The 27949-nt window shown below is 45.0% G+C and overlaps 1 protein-coding gene across 4 annotated transcripts in view; it reads left to right on the top strand.

The window, feature by feature from the left end:
* Window positions 1–27949, top strand: part of KIAA1549 (KIAA1549 ortholog) — a 746373-nt gene that overhangs the window by 142677 nt on the left and 575747 nt on the right. The window lies entirely within an intron of this gene.

The following is a 27949-nucleotide window of genomic DNA, read 5'->3' as shown; positions in this document are numbered from 1 at the left end:
ATTGTTCAGATAACGACACACTCAACCGGAGGCGGAGTGCGACTGGTACATCAAAACGTTAATGCCAACTGTCATACATGCCAACTGTCAACTGTCACTAGAATCTCCGGCTGTCAACATTCCAGCCGGGAAGTGCCACGCGCAGGAGGGAGGGACGCGCGGGGAACGTAAACAAGGTGACACATTGCTATGTAACATCGTAACACATCTCCCCCTCGTGGAAAGGGATATTAGTGAAAAGGAATATAAAGGAACAGCTTGGATGAGGAGAGTAACAACCAGCTATTCACACACAAAATCTTTGTATTTGCTAGGTTTAATCACGACGCGTCCACATCTACTTGTGGCTGCATCTTCTTCCGTATTGTTCGTCTCCAACTCTGGTTCCAGATTGGTTTCAAGTGTACTATTTAGATCAGTTAGACTTCCAGGTGTGCAGGCAACAGGAACGCACCTTACTCCGCTTGTTTCAACAGCTTCCAGTTCACTCTCCAACTCAATGTCACTACCATGACTCACAGAAGCCCCTGATTCACTCGTGGTGGCATCACAGTTCGCACCTATGGTCTCAACAACTTCATTTCCCTGTCCATCTGTACTGTTTTGTCCCTTTTGTTGCTGTTGCATGTGATCTCCATCTTCCTCTGAATCCGTAAAATCCAGTTCGACTCGACCCATCACATCTATTTCTTTACTTTTTTCTTTCTTCTCCATGTTTATTTTACTCAGTGTTCCGTTAGGAGCCTTATCCTCCCTTTTACAAACAGATATTGCAGAGGCATGCCATACTTTTCCGTCACCAAGTCGTGCCGAATTGCAAAATACTTCTTTCACTTCTAATGGGTTAGAGAACCTGTTTTGACCTTTGGTTACGTTACCGCTTTTCCTTACACTCACAATGTCCCCTACTTCCAGGTTGATTTCTTTGCAGTTGTGTTGTATGTCATATCGTCCTTTACTCTGTTCCTTTGACTCTTGTATCTTCTTCCTTACACTTTCTACAGACCAATCTGATTTTCTTGCGCTTTTTAGCCAACCAATATTGTCTTTAGAAATGGGGGTTCTTCCTCTCAGCATCTCAAAAGGGCTTACCATGGTTTTTTCTCCAGGTGTTATCCTGTAGCTCCATACCATTTTTCCCAATTCCTTTCTCCAGCATTTTCCGTTATTGTTGGCCAACTGGATGATGCCTTTTATCACCCTGTTAAACCTCTCTACGGCTCCGTTTCCCGCTGGATGGTAAATGCTTGTAGTTTTGTGTTTAATTCCTTTTCCATTTACAAATTTTTTGAAAACGTCAGACATGAACTGACTACCATTGTCACTGACAATAACCTTTGGTATGCCTTCCCTACTGAATATTTTGTCCAAGAACTTGACAATATCAGTTGCATCCACTTTCCTGCAGACCTTAATTTCTGGCCATTTTGAGAAATGATCTATTAAGGCCAAAACATACATTTGTTCTTCCTGCCATCTCACTGGACCCATTACATCTACGCCAACTCTTTCCCAAGCCATGTTGGGGCATTCTAACGGTTGTAATGTTGGCCTTAAGACATGTTGGGTTTTATCCGAATTCTCACAGGGTACACAATTCCTCACGGCTCTTTCAATCTGTATGTCACACCCTGGCCACCAATACCAGCTTTTTATTCTCTGTTTTGTTTTATTTATGCCGAGATGTCCCTCATGGCATAAATCAATAAGTCTTTCCCTTAAAGCTGTGGGAGGTATCACTTTGCCTTGTCTTAATGCCAATTCGTTTTCTATCGATAGCTCATTCCTTAATTCCCAATAGGCTCGCATTTCTTTCGTCATGTTACTCTTCTTTGGCCATCCTTCCACAATGTGTTTCTTTACCTCTTCTAATGTTTCATCATTTTCATATTCTTCTTTCCATGCTTCTTTGGTTATACTTGGGAATTCCTCACTTACACTGGCAACACATAGTTCTTCTTCCATTTCAGTTTTTCCCACATTGTGCAAGGGTAACCGACTTAGAAAATCCGCTACGACGTTCTTTGATCCTGGCAAGTATTGCACTTCATAATTGTAATCCAACAATTTGATTGACAATCTTGCTAATCTTGGAGATGCATTGAATAATCCCTTTACTGTGAGCACCTTTGTCAGGGGTTTGTGGTCACTCCTTAAAATTATTCTTTTCCCCCATATGTATTGTCTGTAATGGTCCAGTCCCCATGCACACGCCAGGGCTTCTCGCTCAATTACGGAATACTTCTCTTCCGTTTGTGTTAGAGAACGGGATGCGAAGGCAATTGTGACCTCCTTACCATCAGATTCCACTTGGGATAATACTGCTCCTATGCCCTTTGCACTTGCATCTGTGGTGACTACACATTGTAAATCATTATCAAAACCCTGAAGGGGTGGTGCGTCACATATTTCTTTTTTCAGGTTTTTGAAACTGTTTTCACAGTCTTGCGACCACTCAAATTTGATTTTGTTTTTTAGAAGGGTTCTGATACAGTGTGTTTTCATCGAGAAATTTTTAACAAACTTTGAATAGTATTCCACTAGACCTAGGAACGCTCTTAGTTCCTCTTTATTCTGTGGTACAGGTGCATCCTTGATGGCTTTGATCAATTCTTTCTTGGGTTTCACTCCATCCTTGGTGATTTCATGTCCTAAGTATGTGACAGAGTTTTTGCTAAACTTACACTTCCTGTATTCCGCCGTTAATCCTCCTTTCTCTATGATTTTCAGAACTCGTTCCAACCGTTTGTCATGTTCTTTCTTGTCTTTTCCCATTATGAGGATATCGTCCTGGAAAATGAGTATGTTCTTTATTCCTTTGAACAATTCGTGCATAAGTCTTTGAAATAGTGCAGCTGCGGATGCTAGCCCGAATGGTACTCTTTTGAATCTAAAGCACCCAAAAGGCGTTATAAACGTCGTGAGGTGTCTGCTCTCTGGATGTAGAGGCACCTGGTGGTATGCAGCTGCCAAGTCAATGGTTGAAAATACAGTCATGCCCTTAGTAAGGGACAACATCTCGTTTATTTTTGGTAAAGGGTACTGGTCGATTAGAATGTTTTTGTTTAGGTCGCGCAAATCAATGCATAATCTTAATTTTTTGTTGGCCCTTCTTGCGACCACCAGTGGTGCGACCCACTCTGACGATTCAGTAGTCTCAATTATTTCAGCATCTAACAGCTTGTTTATTTCTGTTTCAACTTCTTCTCTTAGAGACAATGGTATCTGTCTTACTTTATGTAGACAAGGTTCTGCTCCTTCTTTCAATCTTATTATATGTTGGAACCCTTTTAGTTTTCCTATTTTTCCATTAAATACTTTAGGAAACTTTTCTACTAGATCACAGTCCTCCTGTAGTGTTATCAGGACAGGTTCAGCGCTATTCGGATTGAGAGTTATACCAAGTTTACCTTGATCTCTCCATCCAAGTACTGAAGGACCATTAATTGCTACATATAATTTGCTGTTGGTTTCCCTTTCTTTGAATGCAAATTTAAGTTCCTTAAACCCCATAAGTTCTATTGGTTCACCAGTGAATGTCTTAAGGCTGATATCTGGTTCCTTTAACTGTTTTCCTACCTTGCTCTTAAACTTCTCTTTCCATACTTCACGGTTAATTATTGTACACGGTGACCCAGAATCCGCTACAATATTAATACTCACGCCTCCAATTTCGACCAAGCAGGTTGGTTTTTTTTTCTTGTACTTCTCCTCCTCCTCTATTTTAGTTTCCTCATTAATCTCCAGTACACACAAATTGTACACAGACTCGTCAGAAGATTCTTGCTCGGACTCTTCTTCATCTTCGTCCTCTACGAATTTCACCTTCTCTTTTCCCTTTCTTTTGCATGATTTTTGGAAATGGCCAATGATTCCACATTGGGAACATTTATTGTTCCTTGCTGGGCATTTCCAATCATTTGCCAGATGTTTTCCGCTACCACAACGGTAACACTTCAATTGTTCAAACTGACTAGCGTTTCCTTTGTATCTGGGTATGTCCTTCATTTTATTCTTTGAATATGTTTTTTTACTACTTATCTTTGCCACAACGCTGGTTTCTTCCAATTTATTCTTCCCTTCGTTAATTACTTCCTTTGCACATCTCCCGGTTAATTCAGCTTTCTTTACTATTTCAATTACTTGGAGGAGTGGTTTTTCTCCTTTTGCCCACAGAGCATCTTGTATATTCGAATTCGCTGCGCACATGACAATCTGGTCTCTTATTAAATCGTCATGCATATTTTCAAATTTGCATGAAAGTGCCAAGTTCTTAAGTGCAGACACATAGTCATCAATGCTTTCATCTTTCCCTTGTTTCCTTCTGTAGAATTTGTACCTGTGCACAGCAACACATACTGTAGGCTTATAGTAACCATCTAAATCCTCCATAGCCTCATCGTACACTTTTCTATCACCATCAGTTCTCGTTTTCTTTGTGATATTGTTATATACTGTCAAACCACCTGCACCCAAACAATGTAACAAGATTTTTTTTTTCTTCCTGTTTAAGTGGTTCATCCTCCTTGTCAAATGTTGATATATAATTGCAAAAATACTCCTTCCAATTCTCCCATTTAACACTTGGTACACCTGTACCCTTTAAAAATGCTTCTGGTGGCTGCAGATTGTATACATTGCTAGATGCCATGGTAAACTACCTTATTCCTTTTTTTTTTCCTTACTGATAAAATTTCTCCAATCAAAATTTGAGTAAACCCTTTTGTTCCACTAAACACTCACACCTGTGTGCTGTGTACACTTTCGCTAGAGTTCCGTAAAAAAAAAACGCTGTTTTTCCAAAGTTCCAGCTGATCGTAATGTTATTCTAGTCAATTTCAGCCTCAAAACCTGTTACCGGCGTTACACTTCCTGGTTAAAATGGCGGCACGCCGGTTTCCTGTGCGTGACTGCACCTTGAACTAGACCGCTGATGGAATACTCACTTCCGCTTGCTTCAGCGTCACGACGTTCTATCTTGAACGCCCAAGGTCTGAGGTAAATTCCTTACTCGTTACAACACGACCATTTGCGCCTCCGGATAAATTCTGAAGAATGCTTCGGTGAGTTTGCTAAATTGTAATTCAATGTGACAAGTCTCTACTCACACGCCTTCGTCGTTTTCTTTTTCTCTTGGAGCGTAGTCAATAGTTCTGTTACGTACATCCACAAAATCACAGTTGAACTTCAATTGGATTCTTTTTCATTCGACAATGCCTACTGTAATCCACTGGGTAGTTCCTTCGGCCAATATTTCCTTTTCTTGCGTAGATTTTTCAAGAATTTATTTTCTTTACGTAAATAATGCTACTTAATAGTAGTTCACAGTCAACATCCTCTATTTTTTTTCCGTTTGGTGTCAAAATTCACTTATTTCATTCTCACCACTTCCGTTGCACTTCTCACCAGTTATCTTCTTCTTTTACATCATTTTCACGATCCCTAACTTGTGGGTTCTTCTGTGTCGTTCACCATCACTCGTCGCCAAATTGTAAAGACGAAGCGTCAAGAGATTAAACTAGAGTAAGTTTATTGTTCAGATAACGACACACTCAACCGGAGGCGGAGTGCGACTGGTACATCAAAACGTTAATGCCAACTGTCATACATGCCAACTGTCAACTGTCACTAGAATCTCCGGCTGTCAACATTCCAGCCGGGAAGTGCCACGCGCAGGAGGGAGGGACGCGCGGGGAACGTAAACAAGGTGACACATTACTATGTAACATCGTAACAATGAATTTAGAAACATTCCTGTGTCCTCACCCTAACGACAATGCTATTAGTAAGTTGTTGTACACCATATATGTGGCCTAGTTTCTTACGATATCTTAAGCAACTTTAAATTTTGTGAAATCAAACATGTCTTTGTACAGAGCATATCCTGAACTTGTGTGTTTTAAGGTGCACTCATTTGTGATAATGAAGAACAGTGGGGCTTGGTAAATAAAGTATTTGCCTAGCATCACACAGTTTGGTCAAGTGGGGAAGGCGGCGGCTCGGCTGTTTCTGGTTTATCAAACTCGGTCAGTGTTGAGAAAGTGCCGAAAGCCTAACCGAATTTTGACGCAACCAAGCTTCATTCTCGTCTCGACATGAGTAGCTCATCAAGTCCTCAGTTTTCTTGTGCGTTTCAGTGGTTGAAGTCCGTAGAGGTGGGCGAGCCTGAGCAGTCACAGGGGAGCCGAAACCAGGGGCTAGCTTTAGGTGTAAGAACCTGAACACGAACGGAGGCGACACCCCATTTAGCATATACATTGTGCAAGAGATGTAATGCATGAGAATTAGTTTAAAAGTTAGTGTGTCTAACATGCTTAGCTGTGCAGCGTGATATTTAATAGAAAGATGACTGCCATATATATTTATTCAGAGGCAAAGCCTAGATCAGAGAAAATTCCTGAGCGCAGTAAACAAGGTTTCGAAATTACATTTTTTTTTTATTGGTTGCAAGTGCTAACTGCTAGCTTCTCGAGGGGATATAATTAATCACCTGCTAGATTAACAGTTTCGAGGCTGAAACCTCAGGATGCAGGCAATAAAAAAGGCTCGAGAGAGGCCTGTGCTGTGTGCCACACAATGTATTTTCGCCGGTGCGATGCTTATTGGTTTGTTGTGTGGAGTGCTGTGTGATGCACAATATTGTCTCTTGCTATGAGCGATGTAGTTTATGCTCAGTGCTGTGTGTGAATGTGCTGCACAGTACTAAGATTCTGAATGCTGTTTGTAAATGTAATGGACTGCACTGCCAGTGCTTTGCGATGCTCACTGATTTTTGTGGACTGTGACAAACATGGTTATGTCTGCTGTTTTATATATAGGTCTTTTTAACCACAAAAGAGCTGCTCCTAAAGTGATAACCGCTATAAGGTTTGAGTTATATTGTGAGTGGGGACATCTCACTAAAACTAACGGACTGGTCTCACACACCACCTGGGGTCATGCTTCATCATTGACCAGTCCTCACCCTCTAAAACCTTGGTTTGATAGAGGGCGGGCATGCACCTGACGACAGGGATGCACTTCTAAACTAAGGGACCTCTAAACACAACGGTTAGGGGACACTAATTCCCCCACATACCGTCACCTGCTTTTAAACATCATATAGTTACCTTTCACATTAAAAAACACAATGAGGATAACTATAATGATTTTTAATCTCACTCACTCATACACGGGCCCCCACTTAGTTTAGAAGTGCATCCCTGTCGTCAGGTGTATGCCCGCCCTCTATCAAACCAAGGTTTTAGAGGGCGAGGACTGGTCAATGATGAAGCATGACACCAGGTGGTGTGTGAGACCAGTCCGTTACTTTTTGTGAGATGCCCCCACTCACAATATAACTCAAGCCTTATAGTGGTTATCCCTTTAGGAGCAGCTCTTTTGTGGTTAAACATTCATAGTTGGAGGCTGCTAGCTCCTAAAACCCCGTGCCTCTTCTTCCCTCCTCCACACAGTGTGGAGCTCATCTGTTTTTGATTATATATAGGTCTGCCTATGCTGTGTGTGCCACGTTTTTTTTTCTCCTGTGCGAACAGTGCGATACACAGGTGTATGTGGTGCACACTGATCTTTGTGTGTTGTGCCACACAATGTTGTCTTTTTTGTTATGAGCGAAGTTTTAATGTTCAGTGCCATTTGTGCTGTGTTGCACAGTGCTGGTCGTGCTGTGAGTCCAAATGTTGTTAGTAATTGTGATGGATGACACCGTCAGTGCTTTGTGATGCACACTGATGTTTATGTGTTGTTATGCACTGTGGTATTAGTGCTGTTTTATATACAGGGCTGACTGTAGTGTGATGCAGTTTGCTTTTATTGTGTGATGCTCAGTGTGATGTGTAGTCTATAGGGAAGTGTTTTTTTAAAATTATATGATACAAAGTACAATAAAATGTCTACTGTTTGTGTTGTGACGTGCATTGGTATCTGTGGTGTCTGCTAAATAATGCTGTGAGTGTTGTGTGATGGACCGTGTTGTGTGTGTACTCTTTGATACACAACGTTGGTAATGAGTGTGATACACAGTGCAGTTTGTTGTTTGGGTGCTCAGAGTAGTTTGTACTCTGTGACTGGCAACGTTATGGGATGTCAATGGTTCCCATTGTCAATGGTTGTAAGTTGCATAAGATAAATAAGAACAAACTGCAGCATTTTCATTATTATATACAATGAAAACATAGGTGGTTCAGAGATGTGTTACAGGTGGGAAACACTAAGAGGGCCTGTTTCTGTTGGTTGTATTTGCTTGGGGGTCTTTTTGCAAGCACACCAGTTTGAGGATTGGGCACATTTTTTGTTTGATTCTAATGTTTTCTTTACACTTGTGCTTCAAAATGCTATATTTGGATCCCCTTTTTTTCAACAATTTGGGGGGTGTGGCCTAAGGCGTCAAGATGGCGGTCGCACTTTAAGAGTGCTCCGGACCCCTCTGTCATCCGCCTGGCATCCATCACCATCAGCTGCCATTCCTTCTGTTACATTGCACTTACCGCCTCCCGGACCTCTTGGGCTGATCACGGAGCAGTTTTGGCGGTGTTTCTGCTTTCTATGGAGCCAACTCTGCCCAGGATTGTACGACACGTCAACGTGGTGGCCTGTTGGTAGGCCGCTCCGGAGCCGTGTAGGCCCGGCTGCCTTTCCCCCCGTGGCGCCATCTACAACTGGCCTTGCCCACGGACCGGTGGTGTGGAAAGAACTGGAGCGGGTTGAGGAGTGCCGGCGGTGAGTCCGACCCGGGACCGCCCTGCTGCCGGGGAGGCGGCCCTGAACGCGGCTGTCCTTCTCTGGTGAGTCGCTGCATGAGGGGGATGGCTGGGCTCGGCTGCCTCGGCCGGGCAACGGCGTGAGGTGGCGAGCGGTGTGCCTGTGGCCTGTGGTGGTGTCTGGGGCCTTGCTTGACCGCCAGATCGGGCGGCGGCGACCTGCCAAGGGGAAATCAGGGCCTTGAATTGCTGGTGCTGCCGGCGGCGCGAACCCGCCCAGCGGGTGTGGGCCTGCAGGTGTGCGGACCTCTACCTCCCGCACAGCCTTCTGTGCCCCTGGCTCTTCCCGCCTGAAAATCACTGCCGCAGCGGGCTCTCCCTGACTGGGGCTGCGGTGCTGGGGCGGCCTGGCGCCCACCTGGTGATTGGGGCTGCATCGGCGCTGAGGGACCTGGGGCGCCGGCGCTGTGCTCCTGCTCGGCCACTAAGTCGGGTGGCGGCGTGCTGCGTGGGGGGGGATGGTGAGGCCCTGGGCCCTGATCTGGGGTTTGGAGCTTCCTCTGGTGGGTGTGGACACTCCGGGGGCGCGCTTTCTCCCCTGAACTGGGTCTTGCCTGGGGCCCTTCCACCGGTGGTGTATTGCCGGCAACAGACTTCGCCTGGTGGAGGCTGAAGTGTTGGGACGGCCCGGCCCGATCGGCCTGCTGCTGCCACGCTTTGACCTGTGGACTGGGACTGGCGGGGGGTGGGGGCCCACTGACGGCCGACGGAGACGGTGCCCTTTCCTTTGACGGTGGTGGGAGGAGCCGGCCATCATATCGGGTGGCGGGGTGGTGGCTGGCTGCCCTCGCCCCCCCTCCCCGCCGACACTATAGTGCTTTCTACCGTCGCTGGCCCGAGACCGACACGTTGGGTGTGGCTGTTCGACGTGTATATGTTGGCTTCCGGAATAGTGGAGTCCCCTTGAGGTGCCTGTCCCAGTGGCAGTTGTTTGAAGTGGACCGGCTCCTACTGGTCGCCCTTGCCTCTGGGTGACGCCAGGGCCCGACACCGCACGTGGGACGGGGATCGCCATCATTTCGGGTGGTGGTGCCGGGGTGTGGCGTTGCCGCCTCCGCTCCCTCACCTCCGACTCCCGGTGTGCGGGTTGCGCTGGAGGGCTACTACTGTGACAGACAATTTAGCTGCTTCCTCCGCCTGGTTCGGCACTAACCGCACGGGCCTGAGTGTTGCCGGCCTGGGTGTCGGAGGTCCCCTCACTCTCTCTCCCCCCGCGGTCCCACGGCTACTATTTGATTCCTATCTGGGGCGTGATGGGCAAGACTCGCGTCCTCTCGACCACTGTCCCCCCTCCCCCCACCCCCCCTCCTGACTCAAACCAAAATGGACCAGTTCACCACGGCGGAGCGGGATTCAGGTGGGGGAGCTTCTGCTGCACCGGGGATTCCTGGGGGCGACCTCTCGAAAGTAAGATCGGCGAAGTGAGGGTGGATGTGTCCCCCCATCCACCAGGACCTACGCAACGCTACGGCATGCATCACGGAGGCGGAATTCCGTATTTCCACCGTAGAAGATATCAGCCAACTCAAGACTCAGGTGGCCCGCCTCCAAACCCAAGCCTCCGAGCTCCACCGACAGGCGGAAGCAGCCGAAAATAGATCGCGGAGGAGCAACCTGCACCTTATTGGATTTCCCGAGGACGCAGAGCAGGGTTAGGCCGACACGTTTGTAGAGACCTGGGTGCGTTCATGGATGCCCAAGGCGGACCTTTCACCCTGGTTCGCTGTGGAGCGGGCCCACCACTCCTTGGCTCCCAAACCACCACCCGGAGCTCCTGCCCGTCCCATAATCTTGAGGGTAATGAACTTTCGAGACCGGGATGCTATCCTCCAAGCGGCCAGGGCACACGGTCCCCTTCAGTTCCAAAACCATTGAATTATGGTATTCACAGATTATTCCAAAGGGGTGCAGACCCAGCGCCGTTCCTATGATGACGTCAAACTGAAGCTCCCTTCCATGAGACTACGGTATGGTCTCCTCTTCCCCGCCCGGCTCCAGGTTATTTTCCAGGACAAGACCCTTTTCTTTGACACTCCCCAAGCGGCCTGGAGCTGGATCACGGAGGAGCGGCCTCTTCGGCAGGGGCCGGAACCCTTCCCCGTCCGGCGGGGTCCCTCGCGTCCCTGCCTGGGCCCCAGAGACGCTGGACCAGGTCCCGTAAGAAAAACTATCGTCGGGGGGGGGGGGGGGCATCATCTCGATCGCTGGGCGCGGCCTCGCCGCACATCTTATCCCAAGTCCCGTGTTGGGGGTCTGCCTCCCCTGGCCCGGCTGATCCTCCGATCGACCTGAGCAGTCTCCCTTGGCCCTCAGACGCAATGCGGCACACTGTATCGGACTCTGACCTGTCCTGGAGCCCCGAGATCCGCTGATTCGGTACCGACGAGAACGATTGAGGGGACCACACATGAGGAACTTTGTTCTCGCCTCCTGGCAGCTTCTACACAGACACTGGTTTCAACAATTTGCAGTAAATATGTGGTGTAAAACCCACTATTTTAATCCATTTTTTCAAACAAATTTTGCGGGGGTGGAGAACCCACCCCGCACCCTCCTTTTGCAGTTCGGGCTCGCTCGCTTACTGCATTAGGGTACAACATTTTTCACTCACCACTTTCAAAATCCACCAGCTGCCACTGCTCTAGTCCACCCTGCACCCCTCCGCTCTGCCCAATATTTGCCATCTATCAGCGAAACTGTAGCTTCCAACACCTGTGGAACCCAGAAGCGGTCGCTGAAAAGGAAAAGTTTTAGACTGGGATCCTGGCAACATATATGGTCCTTCGCAGTCTGAAGCAGGTTAACCGTTACCATGAAAATATGCCAACATAGTAGATTAATAAATCTGCTTCACTGTTTTTTAAATGAAACCCCTTAAAAAAAAATATATACATGGACAGGTCGGTACCCATGACGGAGACTCTCTAATGAAAAACAATAGCTTCATTCCTTATGACGCAGATGAAAAGGACGTCTTTCCTCTTTCACACGTGGATAGCACTTGAACACAATGAAGCCAATCCTTTTTATGTTATGGAGATTTTAGAGCACTCTTATCACCCAGGAGGGTATACTGGCGGTGAGCAGATGAGTCTTGCAAAACCTAGGGCCTAGTGGGACTACTCGAAAAATAATTCAAGAGGTGAGGAGGAGGCTCTTATGTGTAATGGCAGGTCATTCCAGACTGTAGGAGTGATGTAGGAGAAGGCTAGACAACCAGATCTGGATCCATATGTATAAAATGTTCAAAATTGTGTATATGGTTCTTTAAATCCGCTTTTACTGTTGGAGAGAAAGGAAGCTCAACTTGCCTTAGTGACAGCAATATAAAAATGAGCACACATTTGCAAAATCTAATTGGTAACAAGTAATGTTGCCAGAATTCTCCTTTGTTAAATGCTAATAAATACATATTTAGAGTTGAATTTGATTGAATCTAGTGACTGCTTAATAGTAAATTTGTCAGAATAATTCACAAAGTACTTTCTCAGAAAGTAAAGTAAGAAACAGAGCAATGGTACAACTAGAACATTTTATATTGTTAAATCTTCTCTAATTTGATTTCCGACATAAGTAAAGTGCTGGCATATTCAGAGACCTACCCTGAACAGACAGCTGCTCTAAAGTGATCGCATTCATAATCGGAGTCTTGTTTAATCAGCAAGGTGGCATAATGGGCCTTCCTAGAATCCAAACCCTGATCTAATCTAAGCGTTAGGATAATCGGAGAAACTCATATGAAAGCTTTGATATAATGAGGACACTCATGTTGTATCCCCGAACTGCACCAAGTGAAGCATTTTTTTTAAAAACTGGATAAGTAGATTTCTGAAATCTCTCTCCCCTTGGGTTGTAGTTTGTAAAATTCCACACCATTGATACAGTTATGCCCCTATCATTAGCAGGGCGTTATTTCAGATTTGCGATCCTTACATTCAAACTTTTGTATCATAAAGTCAGTATTTCATACCCTCCCTCGACCAAGACTTGATGTTGAGAACAGTTAGTTTTACTGCAGACCTGGCTCTCGAAGACATTAACTGATTACAGGTAGAGGAAGCTATTTAAACATGTATGCCTCAGTTCCTATTCGTTAATATCTATGAGAGTTGGGCCAGCCAACACCCTAACTTCACCATAGGACCGATGAGGTGTGTCTTGTTTTTTTCTTGCTTGTCTGCTATGGAAACTCTAAAAGTCCAGAAGTTCTGTTTTTAAGGTTGTAACTGTGAGCTGAAATTGGCATATAGATTGAAGATGAACAGTTCTAAAAGTTTAGTGGGCTGACTGTCTTTCTCTTTATGTGCTCGGTTTGAAGAGGAGAGGGAGAGACTCACCTCATTAAAGATATTACATCATGATAGTAACAGTCCACCAACCAGCTGCCCCACCTACCTCACTGTCTGTGGTTTTTGGATTTGACCCTGTACATCGCTCAGCTGCCTTCCACCTAGGTTTAGACTATATAAATACCAAGTGAACACACAGATACAAATGTAATTGTGACCCTCACTGGAACCTTGATTGTGCATCTGAAGCTTGGTGATCAACCTGCGAGAGCTTGACATCAGTACATTTCAGAGTGTTTACTAATCGTAAATATAACTTGATCACAGAAGCACTAAAACCAGCGAGTTGGACTCGCCTTTGAAATCTGGAGTTCCCATGTCCTTTAACTGAACTGATTGCCTATTTTTTGAAATCCTGAAATAGGTACACAGGAACATCCCTTCTCCATCATGGTGATCGATTTCACCCAACTCCACCAGCCTTTGTGAACACTTTGAGCATAGTGAGACTCTAGTGCCTCATCTTTGTACATTGCTGGCCTCTTCTGGACAGTTTTCGTAGACATATGTTGCTGCTAAATGTTTTGGAGCTTCTAGTTTGAAAATATTTAGCAGGTCGTTTTATATCTTAGCGTCTATTTATTCATGCTTCCAGATATTTTTATTTTATATTTAACCCATTCATAACCAAACCGCTTTAAGTTTATTATCCGTTCAAAGGTTATTTTGTTCTCCAAATGAACAATTTCAATGTTTGCTTAATACATTGGCTTTTTTCTGAACCTGTATGGACACTGCATTATTTATTCTGTAGCTGTATTGCTGTTTGTGTTGCTGCGTTCATCCACTCCCAAACACTTCAATAAGTAAACCTTCTGCATTTGACCATGTTCTGAAAGGTAGGAAGGGGCATTTTTGGCAATCTTTGCTTTCTTTTTGGTGTTCTGATCAAGTTGCTGTTGGGGTTTGACCTTGGCAATAGGGGTCTTTGGTCACTCTCTTATCTTTGCCTGTTCAGCCTGCCAGGTAGCGGTGTTAGTTCATGTTGTTTCGACATCCAAAGCCAAACAGTAGCAAGCAGTGTGCTCAAGGAATCACATGTGCCATGATTAGCAATTGGCGTCATTGACGTTTTTTCTGTCGCAATTAAAATGTCCTGGTGGATTACCAGTAGTAGGAATTGGAGGTAATAAATATTATTGAGAATTGGTGATTGGCTGCCTGTAATTATGTGTTTAAGGTCTTTATTTAGGCATAGCACTAAATAATTGAAAACTGTTGCATCCTTCAGCACAGCGAGATGACACCAGCCTCCCAGGCAGGGTGCACACGCTGCATAGTATTGCTAAACATCATAGTCGTCTGTCTCGTCTACTGTTGCTAAAACTTTTGAAGTGCCCTTCATTGGCAGCCTGTTGTGTCCAGCAAAGTAAACACAACTGCCCATCTCCTGGCAAACCAGCCAGCTACACATAATTACGCTTGCCTATTACACACCCGACGCAAGTCCACTGTTGCCGATTGCTGTACCATCGCCAAAATAAGTCTTGTGGCCCGGCAAGCAGGTAAGAGGCAGCCAATAGCAAGGCAACACAGTAAACGGAGGGCAGGTCGACAACGCTCATTGTAGCTGGCCAGACACAGGCAATGCTTGTGGCTGTACGGCGTCTAGCATCGGCTCTGTATTAAGTCAGAGCAGCAAATGATTCAAAACTGCTGCGTCCTTCACCACAGCAAAACACTAGCGTCCTAGGAAGGCTCCATGCGCGGTATAATACAAAAGAACAGCGTTGAAAAAGTGCGCGCTTATAATGGTTTCAACAAGTTTTCTTAAGAAAAAAAATAAGCATTTGCAAAACAATCGGTCTCGCATTACTTAAAGTTTGAGCTATTAGGGTAGCATTATTATTTGCAACGCCAATAGCTCAAACTTTCAGTAACGCGCGACCTATTGCATTACAAATACTTGTTGTGTGTTATCAGTCATCATTTGTATGTGTAATTTTGACAGTCCATTTAAAATTGGGATTTCTGATCTCGAAACCTTTCAGCAGTACCTAGTCACGCCGTCAGGTGGCATCATGCGGCTCTGCACTCACCCTGCTTCGGAAATGACGTGCGGGTCTAGCAGGCACCAACTCAGTGTGCTGCAATCGGCTCCTTTCTGTACCACCAGACTTGGATCCAGAGCTCCCTTTGTGTCTCTAGGAGAAAATTACCTCGAGGTTTTCTTCCGTGTGCAAGGGATGTCACCCCAAAGACCGGTTTAAGCCGTGTAGGGACCGTCGCAAACAGATGTCTGTGACAGATCCCTTAAAAAAAAAAAAAAAAAGAGAAATGAAGAAATTTAATCGACCTAGTGAAATCCCTTAATTATGGACGCTATACCATCAGCCACTTTCGTGTCATACTTCATCATCCAGCATGCTTCTACACACCCTGTCGTATAATCCGGGGTGGAGCTTGGTTATATATTTTAAAGCTCTATATTTAAGATGGGGACCTGGTTCTAAATATTGACAAACAGTGATGGTAGTGCGATAATGTAGTTGTGAGGGTATTCCTAGTGGCCGTTTTAATCATTTAGAACCAGATCTCTATCTGAAATACAGAGCTTTAAATATATTTTAAAAAAGCATCACCCCTGTTTTTTATATAACTGGGTGTGTAGAAACATGCCTGATGAATTATACCACAAAAGTGGGTGAGGACATAACTTCCATAATGAAGAAATGCAGCCTCAATAACTCACCAGAAATGTATCTCCTCTCACCCACTGGGTTAGCCATGGAGGAATCCACTTCCTATGCCATGGTACTGTGTAGGACGGCCGAAATACTAGGCCTCCAGCCTTCCACCTTGGATGTCAAAACCAATGTTTGACTGAGGTCCTTCAACCTAGGAAAACCTCTTTGGAGCCTCTTCTTCCATTTAACAAAGCATGGGCTGATACCAAGCCCTGTTCTGGACCCCCACTCAATCAATAAATTGCCAGGCGCCATCACCCTGCTCCAGGGGACCCGGATTTTTCTTTTGCAGAACGCTTTACCTGAATGCCTAGCGGTACAGGCTTCCACAAGTTCCCTCCCCCTCCCATCCCCCCCTCCCCGTCCAGCGATTGTCAGAGGACCATCTCTCCATTTTGCATTGGTAAGTGCATGCCCTTTTGGCAAAATGGGCTACCGAATGGTTGCCAGCACCAGAAGTAGGTTGTGATTTTTATTCACGCTACTTTCTGGTGCCCACGAAAGATGGAGGCCTGTGGCCTATTTTTGTCCTGCACCATCTCAATGCCTTCCTCCTTGAAGGGAAGATCAAAATTGTCACCCATGCCCAGGTCTTCTCTGCCCTGGAGACTGTTTAGTGGTGGTCGGCCTGCAGGATGCTTATTCCCATATCACTGTGCTGCCGGCCCATCAGCGGTGTTTGTAGTGAGCCAGGAACATTTTTAGTTTGTGGTGCTTCCCTTTGGTCACAGTAGTGCCTCATGGCTGCTCATGAAAGTGATGTTGGCAGCACGCCATTGGCGGTTAGGGGTGCCAGTTTTCCCCCAAGCTTGACAACTTGCTGTTGAAGGCGAGCTCACCCCAGGCTGTCGTCGACCACCTCCAGACTGTCGTGAATCTCCTGTCATCTTTGGGGTTCACTATCAAAGTACCAAAGTCACATCAGACACTCTTTCACTGTATGGTTTTGTGCCGTTCTCATGGAGCGGAGAGTCCATGACATTCAGGCTTTAGTCCAATGTTTCAGCCTCTGTCCTGGATCTCAATGCGAATGACTCTGAGGGTACTGGGATTGTTTGCCTCCTGCATTCTGCTGATGAAATATGCCTGATGGCATATGCAGACTCTGCAGTGGGACCTGAAGCCCCAGATGACACAGCACTAGGTGAGTCTCAGATTGTAACCAGATTTCAGAAGAGACTACAAAAGATCAGCATTGGTGGCTGCTGGACTGCAGTCGGGTCAGTGGCAGACCCTATTCTTCCCTACCCAGATTTGACAGTGATAACGGATGCATTGCTTCTGGGTTGGGGAAGACATCTGGGAGAACTGGAGAGGAATTTGATCTCCGGTGGAAGCTTGACTCCAGATCTGTTTGTTGGAGATGAGGGCCATTCACTTGGAGTTAAATGTCTACCTACCTACTATTAGAGGAAGACTGGTGCAGATTCTCACAGCCAACACCACTACCATATGGTAATACAACAAGCAGAGTTTGATGAGGTCTTGGGTTTTGTGCCAGGAGACTCTGTATCTCTGGAATTGGCTAGACTGCCAGGGTATTTTTCTCGTGGTAAATCATGTGGCAGGATTTCTAAATACCACGGTGGACACCAGGGCGGACAAACTCAGCTTGATCATTTTAGGAATGCCAAGAGCACGCAATGTCAGCCCTTTTGCATGATGAGTTCCCAAGGAGGCTCTCTTGGGGACGCCTTCCACCTAGAGTGAAGCTCGGGCCTCTTGTATGCCTTCCGAACATTACCTCTCCTGCGCTGAGTTCTGAAAATGATCAGGATTGATGGGCCTACGTCATCCTAGTGGCACCAGATTGGGCCAGAAGAGTGTTCTACCCAGACCTTTGAACATAAGCACCTGTCCTCCCATCTAGCTGCTGTTTCTAGAATCTCTTCTGTTACAGCAGTAGGGTAGGGTGCTGTATATGGACCTGTAAAAAGTACATCTACATGCTTGAAAATTGAGCGGCGACAGTTGACCTCCTTTAACCTTCCTCTCAAAGTCATCGATGTCATATTGATAGCGTGGCATCCCTCTTCAAAATTGTTGTGCGCCAGACATTCGGACAAATTTGTGGCTTGATGCAGCTCTTGTCAAATTGACCCACTGCAAGCCAAGTTTTCTGAAGTTTTGCTGCGTGTTGGGTCATTAGCCCAGCATGGACTTGCTTTGGCCACTGTTGAAGGCCATTTGTAATTTCTTTCTGCTTTTTGTGGTTGCTGGATCAGCCATCTTTGTTTAAGTAGTGATAAGATGTTTGCAATATTCATCTCCACCACCACACTTTGTGATACCACAGAGGGATTTTATCTTGGTGCTCTTGAGGTGCACTTCTTTTGAGACATTGCACAATTGTCCCTTGAAGCTCTTGACATTGAAAACTGTCTTTCTGATTGGCATGGCATCAGCTAGACATGTGAGCGCGTTCCAACCTCTCTGTCAGTCCACCTTATACAGCATTCTTACCACATAAGTTGGTGTTGAGGAACCAGGCTTCCTTTCTGCCAAAAGTGGTCACTCCATTTCATGTCGGACAGGCTATCTCCCTTCCGACCTCCTTTGCCCCATCTCACCCCTTTAAGGAGAAAGTGAGACTCCATTGTTTGGACTATAAGAGGAGCACTAAGCATTTCTGTAGATCGCACCAGGTGGACAGTCTACCCTTTTTGGGATTCTCTGGGTAAAAGAAGAGTAATGTAGGGTAAAAGCACACCATCTCCTAATGGATTGTTCTCTGTGTAAAGATATGTAACACACTAGCTAAGAAGCAGCCTCTAGAGGGCTTCCGAGCCCCTTCTTCCAAAGCTAAGGCTACTAGCTAAGGCTACTACTCGTGTGTTAGCATGCAGAGTTGCTGTCCGTGGTATTGGTCATGCAGCTACGTGGACGTTGGTACATATGTTCATGAAGCACTACTGCCTCAAAAGCCGGGTCTGAAGAGGAGCATTAGGCCAGTCTAGACCTTCAGGACTTTTTTGTATAAGTCCGGTCACAGACACACCACCCGGAAAGTTACTCCTATGCTATCTATTCACAAGGTGCTGAGTAGACTACAGAAGAACACATTTCTTGCCTTAGATTATTCATCAGAAAGATTAACCTCAGATTCCTCAACAACTCTCACACCTCCCTTTTCTGTGAACTGGACTCTTTTTTTCCATCTAAAAAGGTAGTGAATTAGAGATATCAACACTGGTCATGCCAGCCTGCCGATGGACTCTGCGTGTGAGGGCACAGACAGCCTAAGAAAGCAACTAGAATGCATGGGTGGTGCTTATATGTGGCTCCTCTTGTCCCTTCCAGAGCAGAATGACCACTGCATCCAGCCATACTATACCACCTACCGGCATGCAGGAGTACTGCTTTGAAGTTCCCAGATCCAGTGTAATGCCTGGGGAATATAGACAATGTGAGGACACTGCTGTTAGATTAGCCACCAGAAAGATCATTATTGAAGGTAAGTAACTTATTCTTTCGGAGTATCTTTTATATAGAGTTGCTCAAGTTCCCCAGATACATTCCATATCTTACTCCAGACCTGCGAGTGTCCCAACATTCTATCTTGTAATTCAAGCAGAGGAAGCTTGCATTTCTATTTTTTTTTCTTTAAACCATTCTGATAAAAGCAGTAGTGAGGTTAATAAGGTCTCTTACTATGGCCTTTGAGGTGTCCCAAATTGTTTCACAAGTGATTTCCATATTGTCCTTCTCCTCAGAATAATATTTGAGATTTGTTTTATAATACCTTAGCACGGGGTGAGAAAATGCTATTTTGTTAACAGCATATTACATTTTACGTACGTGAGATGGCTACGTGATCTTACAATATTTGAAACCCTATTGTGGCCTCCATTGCTGCTGACTGTAGGGAATGTGAAATTAGAAAAATCTAATTTAGTATGGGTACGATGGACATTGGAGAAGTACGTATTATCTTTCACCTTTATGCTGTTCCCTCCATATGTCTTTTTTTTTCTTTATTGAAAGTACAAAAGTCATAATACAGAGATAAAAAGCCATTTCGAGCAAGTCCAGCCCAACCACCCACCCACCACCTCCCCACCCCTGTGGCTAGAAACATCAGAGTAGGGTCGTGGTGGTGAGTGATCTAATACAGCTATACAATGTCTAATGTTTCAAAAGTAGATAAAACAGTGATTAAAGGGAAGAGAGAAGGGATAATAAAAGTAGCTTTATACCAGCTTTTGTACTTGTCAGGATTACAGTGTATTATGCGTATACATTTAAATCCTACAAGACAAAGAAGGTGTACATAGAATTGTATCCGAGTTGTAAATCCACTAGAGTTCCACCGACGTGGACTTTCCAAGACTTGAGTATCACCTATATTTCTAGATTCATCGGATTTAAATATCCTACCTAGAATACAGAGCGTCGGTTATTGCTTTTGTTTCGAAGACCCCGTTATGTCTTTCTATCTAAGCTAGGCAGATAAAGGTTGACAGATAGCAAGACCCTTCTTTTTTCCTCCGCTTCCCTTTCTGGAAAAAATTGCCTTTTCCATATGAACAAGTAGAAATCAGTCGTGCTAACCAATGAGAAAATAGTGGAGGATTAGGGTCCTTCCAAGATAAGGCTATACATAAGCGTAATATGGTCATAGCAACAAAAATAAGTGCACCTCCATTCCTTCTGCTAATCTGATCTTGTATGCCTAATAAAATAGTTGTGGGAGTTAGCTGAATTTCCTGAGAAAGCACTTTGTTAAAGTATTGTATCTGACCCAGTAATGGTATAAGTTGGGGACAAGTGGCAAACATATGTATCGAATCGGCACTAAACTCTGAGCATCTGGGACATAGCGTTTCTGCCCCCGTTCCTCATTTGGCAACTCTGCTAGGTGTGACATATAAAAAAAATGCAGTTTTATAAAATTGTGCCTGTAGTTTAGCAGAAAGTAAATCACTCTTGGCGAATTGCACAGCCTGGTTAAAGGTGTTAAAAGACGTGTTCCATTTCACTTGCCGTTTGTTAGCAGTGATGAGCTTATCAGGCATTAAGCAGACTAATGTATCGTATAAATATCCAATCCTGGGTAAGGTGGCACTTCTTAGTTTGTTGATAAGATCTACTTTGGAGAAACCGGCAGTCCCCCGGTCTTACGAATCCGCAAGTCTCTTATAGCCATATATTTAAAAGACTCCTGATTCCCCCCAGAAGGAATTCAGTTTTAAGTGCACAGTATGATTTAATGCCATCAATAGTTATCAGGTCACCCATTTTTAATATCCCTGCTTGATGCCATTCGCGTAAGTAAAAAGCCCTGAAGATTGCTGGTAGATTAGGGTTATTATTGAGAGGGGAGTAATAATACAGACTAACCAGCCCAAAAGTTTTACAAATGTTAGAAAAAACATTATAGGCTTTCATTAAGGTCTTAAATATTACCCGTTTGAAGTAACCAAAGGAGAGCTGCCTCCAGAGACATCCGGGGGTCTCTGCTCCTAAAAGCAATTGATAGGGCGACGGTAAGCCTTCTGTAGGAGGACGGGAATATTCTAGAAGCAGCTCTGCGCTATATTGTATGACAGAACCCCAGTTGTAAAATCTTAAATTTGGTAGCACCCATCCGCCCCTTACTCGAGGAAGGCAGAGTAGTTTGAAAGCTCGCCTTGGTCGAGAGTATGCCCAGATAAATTCTGAGAAAATTTGATCAAATTTTCGTAGTATTGTTTTGCCCATCTCTAAAGGAATAGCCCTAAAGAAGTATAGGAGTTTGGGAAAATAGGACATTTTAATAACATTGCATTCCCCTACTATGGTAAGATGTAAGTTATTAATACGTTTAAGCGCCCGTTTAGTCTCTGTGGCCAGCTGGATCAAATTTCCCTCTACTATCAGGTCGGTGTTGGCAGTTAAGGTGACCCCCAGATATTTTGCGGTCTGAACCACTCGGCAGTCTGTCCAGTCAATTTGGTTGTTAATAATGATCTGGGTTTTACCTTGACTGAGGGCATAGCCTGAGATTTTCCCAAACTTCTTGGCCTCTTGTTCTAGGGCATTGATGGCGCTCCGGGGGTCAGGTGTCACTACCGCCAGGTAGTCGGCATAAGCCATAATTTTAGTATCTAGCCCAAATCTGCTCATCGCTCGAATAGATTGATTATTTTCAATTGCTTTAATGAGAGTATCTATATAAAGAGCAAAGAGCAGAGGTGAACATGAACAACCTTGGTGGGTTCCCCGTGAAATTTTTATCTGCTCCGTCAGGATCCCATTAATTGTTACGTTAGCTGTGGGGTTGCTGTAGAGAGCTTGTATGGCTAGTATTGCCTTAGGCCCAAAGCGCATTTTCCTCATGACAGCCCAGAGAAATGACCAGGAAACCCGATCAAACGCTTTCTCAGCGTCGAGTAAGATTAATGAGATCCGGTCTTCTGCTACCTGGGCTGCATCCAACAGGGTAATGGTCCTGCGGATATGTTCCGTCGTGCTTTTTTTAGGGATAAACCCATGTTGCCATTGTGAAACCAGGAACTCTATTCTCAGAGATAATCTCGATGCAAATATTTTGGCATATATCTTGGAGTCACAATTAAAGTTATTGGCCGGTACGATCCCATTTTGAGAGGAGATTTCTTTTTTTGGGGAATACTACTATCTTGGCATTAGACCATGAACCTGGTGGAGGTGCGCCATTAAAAATAGAAGCTACCAATGAAGTGAAGAGGGTATTTATCTGGGGGTGAATATTTTATAAAACTCAACCGGTATGTGATCGGGGCCAGCCACTTTCCCATCCGGAAGGATTGCCAGAGCTTTAGATATCTTGTCCCATCCGGGAGTTTCCTTGAGCTGATCGTGGTCTTCTGAGCTAAGTGACGCTAGAAAGATTTGGTCCAAATATTCCAGACTTTCATCCTCTCTTGATTTTAAGGGCCCTACATTGTCTTCAGAGTAAAGATTTTGGTGAAACTCAAAGAATGCCTTGCGAATCGTATTTGCATCTTTTGTAATCTCGCCGGAGCTGAGTTGAATTGATAAAATTTTGCTGGCAGACACCTGTTGTCTAATTCTGAGGGCAAGTTGGTGGCCGATGTTATCACCACATTCATATATTTTTTTCTCTAGCAGAAGCCCATTTCATGGCGGTTTTCTCTGCAAAAATTGACCCTATTTCTGCTTTGCTGGCTATTGCGTCCTGTTGAGCATTCTCAATTTCAGCCCCCGATTGGACTGCTAAAATTAATTTTTCCTCTGCATTTTTTCATCTTGTCTTGTGCCCTCGCTAGCTGTTCTTTAGTTTTTTTGTTCTTCCTTATTGAGTACCGCAGGGTCTCCCCGCGGATACCCGCCTTCATGGCGTCCCATACGGTTCTGACTGCTGCAGACCTTATATTAATTTCCAAAAACTCTTTGATCCACCCCTGTATATGTAGTCGGTAACCTTCATCATACAATAAGGCTTTTTCAAAGCTCCAGCTCGAAATTTCTCCCCTAAGACCCAGCCCACTAATGTTTAGGATGAGGGTATTGTGATCCAACATAAAACGTGGGGCGATTTCGATAGAACAGTTTTGGAGTAGTGACGAGGAAACCAAAACATAATCTAGTCTAGAAAGGGAAAAGTGCGGAGCTGAGAAGTAAGTATGACCCGGATGAGTCAGTTTTAAAGTGGCCCAGACATCGCTGAGCCCATGAGTTTGTATTAAATTAAGTAGGGCCTGATAGACTCTAGGCTTTCTACCTGTATAGGGACACTGATCAGTTGCTTTCCAATTACTAGGTAAATTGATGTTTAAATCCCCAGAAATTATTAGTGGCAGCGGCCAATGGGCGAGTTCTCCCGAGATCCAATTCATAACCCCGGGGTCGGCAGTGTTGCTCCCATATACAGAGCATAGTGTGAAACCCGAGTTAGGGGGAAGATGGCATTCTGCAATGACCCACCTACCAAGAGGATCGGATTTCAACCTAACCTACTAGAGGTCAATGGATGTCTATTTTGAGCCAAAACTCCAACCCCTCGTGTCTTTGCCCCCTGTGAGGAACCGCCAATAACCCTATACCCCAGAGAGTTCAGTAAGTGCTTCTGGGATCCCTCTACATGTGTTTCCTGGAGGGTATTTACTTCCGCACCCAGAGAGCGTAGACCCTGAGCTACCTTCTGTCTTTTCAGGGCGTCATTTAACCCACAAACGTTAACAGACACAATTTTTAAAGAGCATTGATTATTCATGTTGTTTAACATATTTTTTCTAATCCTGAAAACACATCTTAAGTCATCCTACATTTTGTACATCCCATAAGATCCATTTTTTGTGTGCATTTTTCCTTTTTCATATTTTCTTTTACTTTACTTTGTTTTTTTCCCTTCTTTTTCAGTATTTTAGTTTCACCATACAGTACCACACTTTCCAATAATGTGACCCTCCCCACCACCAAATTATGACCCCCCACCCTTCCCTCCCTCCCCCATAGATAGAGCAATCAGGGGAACCCTGAATATTGGTTGTCAGTTATTCTTGCCGCAAGGCCGCGCCTTAAATTAGCGTGTAAGATTATCGGCTTTGGACTCTTGTGTAATATAAATTTAACCCCAAAAAAGGGGTCACCCAGAACCTAGGAGCCCCGCAGAACATCATTTATAGGTACCTTCCCCATCGAGCAAGTGTGATAAGGGACAGATATGCTGTTAGACGTGAGTTACTTCTCTAGTATATCAGGCTGCTCTTATACTGGTAGAATTCTCTCTGACCTTTATTTGCCACCCGTTTTTGCCTTGACCTCCCCCAGATACTCCCCTGCCTTGACCTCGGACATAAAGATCCGCGTGGTCCCATTCAGAATAACTTTTAGTCTTGCAGGATTCATTAAAAACACTTGGGCACCTAGTTGTGGTGATTAATTGGCACAGATGCAATCTGCGCTCTACCGTTGTGTTGCAGAAGTCCGGTTTGGCAAAAAACATCACACCATTAGCCCCCTTTGGTGAGTTCGGACGGGTTTGATCGTACACAAATTGCCTGAGGAGGAAGTTCCCAAAAACACTAAAAGCTCTGGGTTTTTCCACGGAAGAGCTGCTGACATTTCGGCTCTGTGTAAGATTGAAGGGGAAGCGATGCGCTCACTGGACTTCATAGTCCCAGTTTGCTTGTGCTGGGAAGGTTTCACGTAGCAGTTTTACAATGTAACGCCTTAGGTCATCTCCCTCGATTCTTTACGGAATGCCTAGCAGACGGAGATTATTCCTGCGCTGTCGATTTTCTTGCTCCTCCATCTTCATTCTGACATTCACCAAACATGCCTCATGAGCAGACCCCTGGTTCTTCAAAGTGGTTACCTCAGTTTCTAGGCTATCTGTGCGACCTTCAACCATGCTGACCCGGTCGCTTATGTCAGTGCATAGGTTGTTTAGTTTTCGCAGGCCCCCCTGTAGCTTTTTGGCTGCCCCCTTAGCGGCTCGATTGTCGGAGCGAACCTCTTCTTGAAAGTCCTTAATTGAGGCCAGGATTGAGGATAAGGAGGGTTCTACCATGGGTTCGGTCACTGTTGCAGATTTGGCATTTTCTCAGATAGGCAACTGTTCAGCTTCTTCACACTGGGGATAAGACATTTGCGAGTCTGAATAGTCCCATTTGAGTTTGCTATGTCTCTTCGGGGGGTTTCTATTTTTCATCTGCCGTTGTACCGTCCCTGGGGTTTTTAGAGAGGTCAATACTAATGTCTTCACTAGAGCTGATTTGGTCTCCATCAGGAGTTGACAGAGAGCTGTCTGAGACCGAGTAGAAGTGTTCACCACTAACCTCTGGAGTCCAGGGGGCTCTGAGGCCAGGATTGGGTTCTGCTCTGAGGATGTAGTCCATAATCCCTTTTGCTAGGTGGTTTAGCCCAGTTTCGCTTTCAGCCATCGTCTTTGTAGGATCTGGGTGTGGGGGGCTAACCGCATCTTCAGAAGATGGTGCAATAGTAAGCGAGTCAGCGGGTAAATTTACCAAAGCCACTAGGCCTTTTGTGCCACTTTGATCTATAGGTTGCTCGCCAAGTGATGCCTCCTTTTGTAATAGCGTGCCACTTTGTTGAGACCCCGCTGGGTTTAATTCAGGGTTCAAGCACTCCCGTGCGTCTACAAGCTGGTAATCTGGTTCGGGCGCTGCAGGGAGTGTGGGGGTTGGGGCACTGCTCAAAGCAGTGTCAGGGTTAGTAGGTAATGCCTTGGGTCCAGTAAGCATTTCTACAATTGTTGGTTGAGAGCCCTCCTTAGCTCCCCAAGCGCCCCCAATCTTCCCTGTATCCCGTTTTAGACATTTAGCTTCCCTTTTCTCTTTTACCTCTTAGTGAATTATCTGGTACTGCAGCCTCCCCTGGAGTGATGTTGCTTGGCGTGGGCTGGAGGGCCTTTAGTTTGTTACTTCTCCCGGCTTTAGAGCCCCTGGACGACATCTGCAGCCTCTGTTGCTGCCTTCTTGTGGAAGTGAAGAATCCCGGAGTGCGCACCGAAGGAACCAAGTAGCACAGAAACAGGAGGTGGAAGAAGAAATAAAGCGGTCTTCCTAGCGCGACATGTCTCGCACGTCCATAGCCGATTGTAATACTTCTCCTCACGCACCCCCGGGCTTGAGAACAGAGCCGCTGCGCTCGGGTTCTGCTCCTTCTCCGATTCAGTGGCAAGAGTCCCAGAAAGAGCGCGAATATCTGAGAAACAATGTAGCACAGAATCAGGTGGCCGGTGATAGAATGTATCGCTTTTTCAAGCGCAACGTTTTCCTCACAGCCAGAGAAGTTTTCCAGGCTTCCCTGGGCTGAAAAGCGAAGCGACTGCACTCGCGTCCTGCTTCCCTTCAACTTCGACATCTTGGATCAGTCCGCATAGTCTGTTGTCGAGATGCACAGCATGCGTGGCTGAACGACGTGGAATCGCACTAACACCATCTTGCCCCTTTTGAGATTCGTTTCCAATGCTCCCTCCATATGTCAATTAAATTAAAATCATTCAAACACAAATCTTGCTCTAAGGCTTAGGTTAGTAATTATGTTACGCTGTTGACCTTTAAAGTTCTTGGCTATGTAAGGTGTATAAATCCCCTCCTGCGACCAGGATTCCTCATAAATGTAGCCATGTTGTAGAGAGTCTTGGAAATAACTCCTCTATATGTTCATTTGGACCATTTCTGGATTGAAGGGTTGTGTATGTTTATTTTTTCGTTATTGTAAAGGGTACATCCTCCCCACCAAGGTTGCCACGCCTTTCTTTATGAGTAGATAGGTGGCATGGCATTGACGTATATACCAATAGTGTAATGCTTAGATGAACCAAAGAGCCCTTTGTAATCTGTTTCGTGGATGTCTATCAAGTGACACCACCACTTGCCAGTATGCTCTGCTTGATTATCAGTTTCTGCATGTTACAAAAAGAGAGGGGCATGTTTATGCGAGTCAAATATCACAAATTATATCCACCTAAACATTATTGCTTAGGATTGATTCTCTGTTATCGAGGCTACCTGTTTACTGACACATGAACCTTCTGTGCTATGTACTCAGATTGCGAGCTAAAGCGGGCAATGAAAGTGAGGGACTATGGTTATGGACACCGCGAACTGCTAGATATATTGCTTGGCCCTACAACTTGTATGTTCTGCTATAATCCATTTTTTTCACCAGATCATACAAGCTTCTCACATACAGTGAGAGGTTGCTGTTTTCCCATACTAGATGCCCTTTCATATCTTCAGTATGTCAAATTTAATTTATGGATACCTGGGTGTAGAGGACATCGTTAAGTAAAAGAGGAGGTTTTTGTAACTAGTTTAAATACCTTATTGGCTTACGATTTGTAGTCGTCCTCTCATTCACAAGAGTACAACATTGTGTTTTTCTATTAAGGAACGAAAAAAAAAAGAAAAAAACTACGACAAATCTTCAAAGTGATTGAAAGAACACACCCTTTTAGGCCCTAGCGTTGCATGCATGGCTAACACAAAGCTAGCACAAACATGTTAGCACTGCTTACATGGTGGCATAATTATTGGTTGACATTATGCAATGGACGATAGACATTTTCGGCAGGTGCCCGTTTGGTGGTTTGTCCAAGTGAGTTTTTCTGCAATTAAGTGGTGAACAGTAACAGTAAAGCAGAAAGAGTAATAAAAACAAACTATGTTCTTTCCCAGTAAGTCCCTTCTTTTGTTCTGTA

Source organism: Triturus cristatus, chromosome 4_1, assembly GCF_964204655.1.
Source record: "Triturus cristatus chromosome 4_1, aTriCri1.1, whole genome shotgun sequence".
In the NCBI taxonomy this organism is placed as follows: domain Eukaryota; kingdom Metazoa; phylum Chordata; class Amphibia; order Caudata; family Salamandridae; genus Triturus; species Triturus cristatus.
Note: the sequence above shows the minus strand (reverse complement) of the source record. Positions and strands in the feature narration are given on the sequence as shown.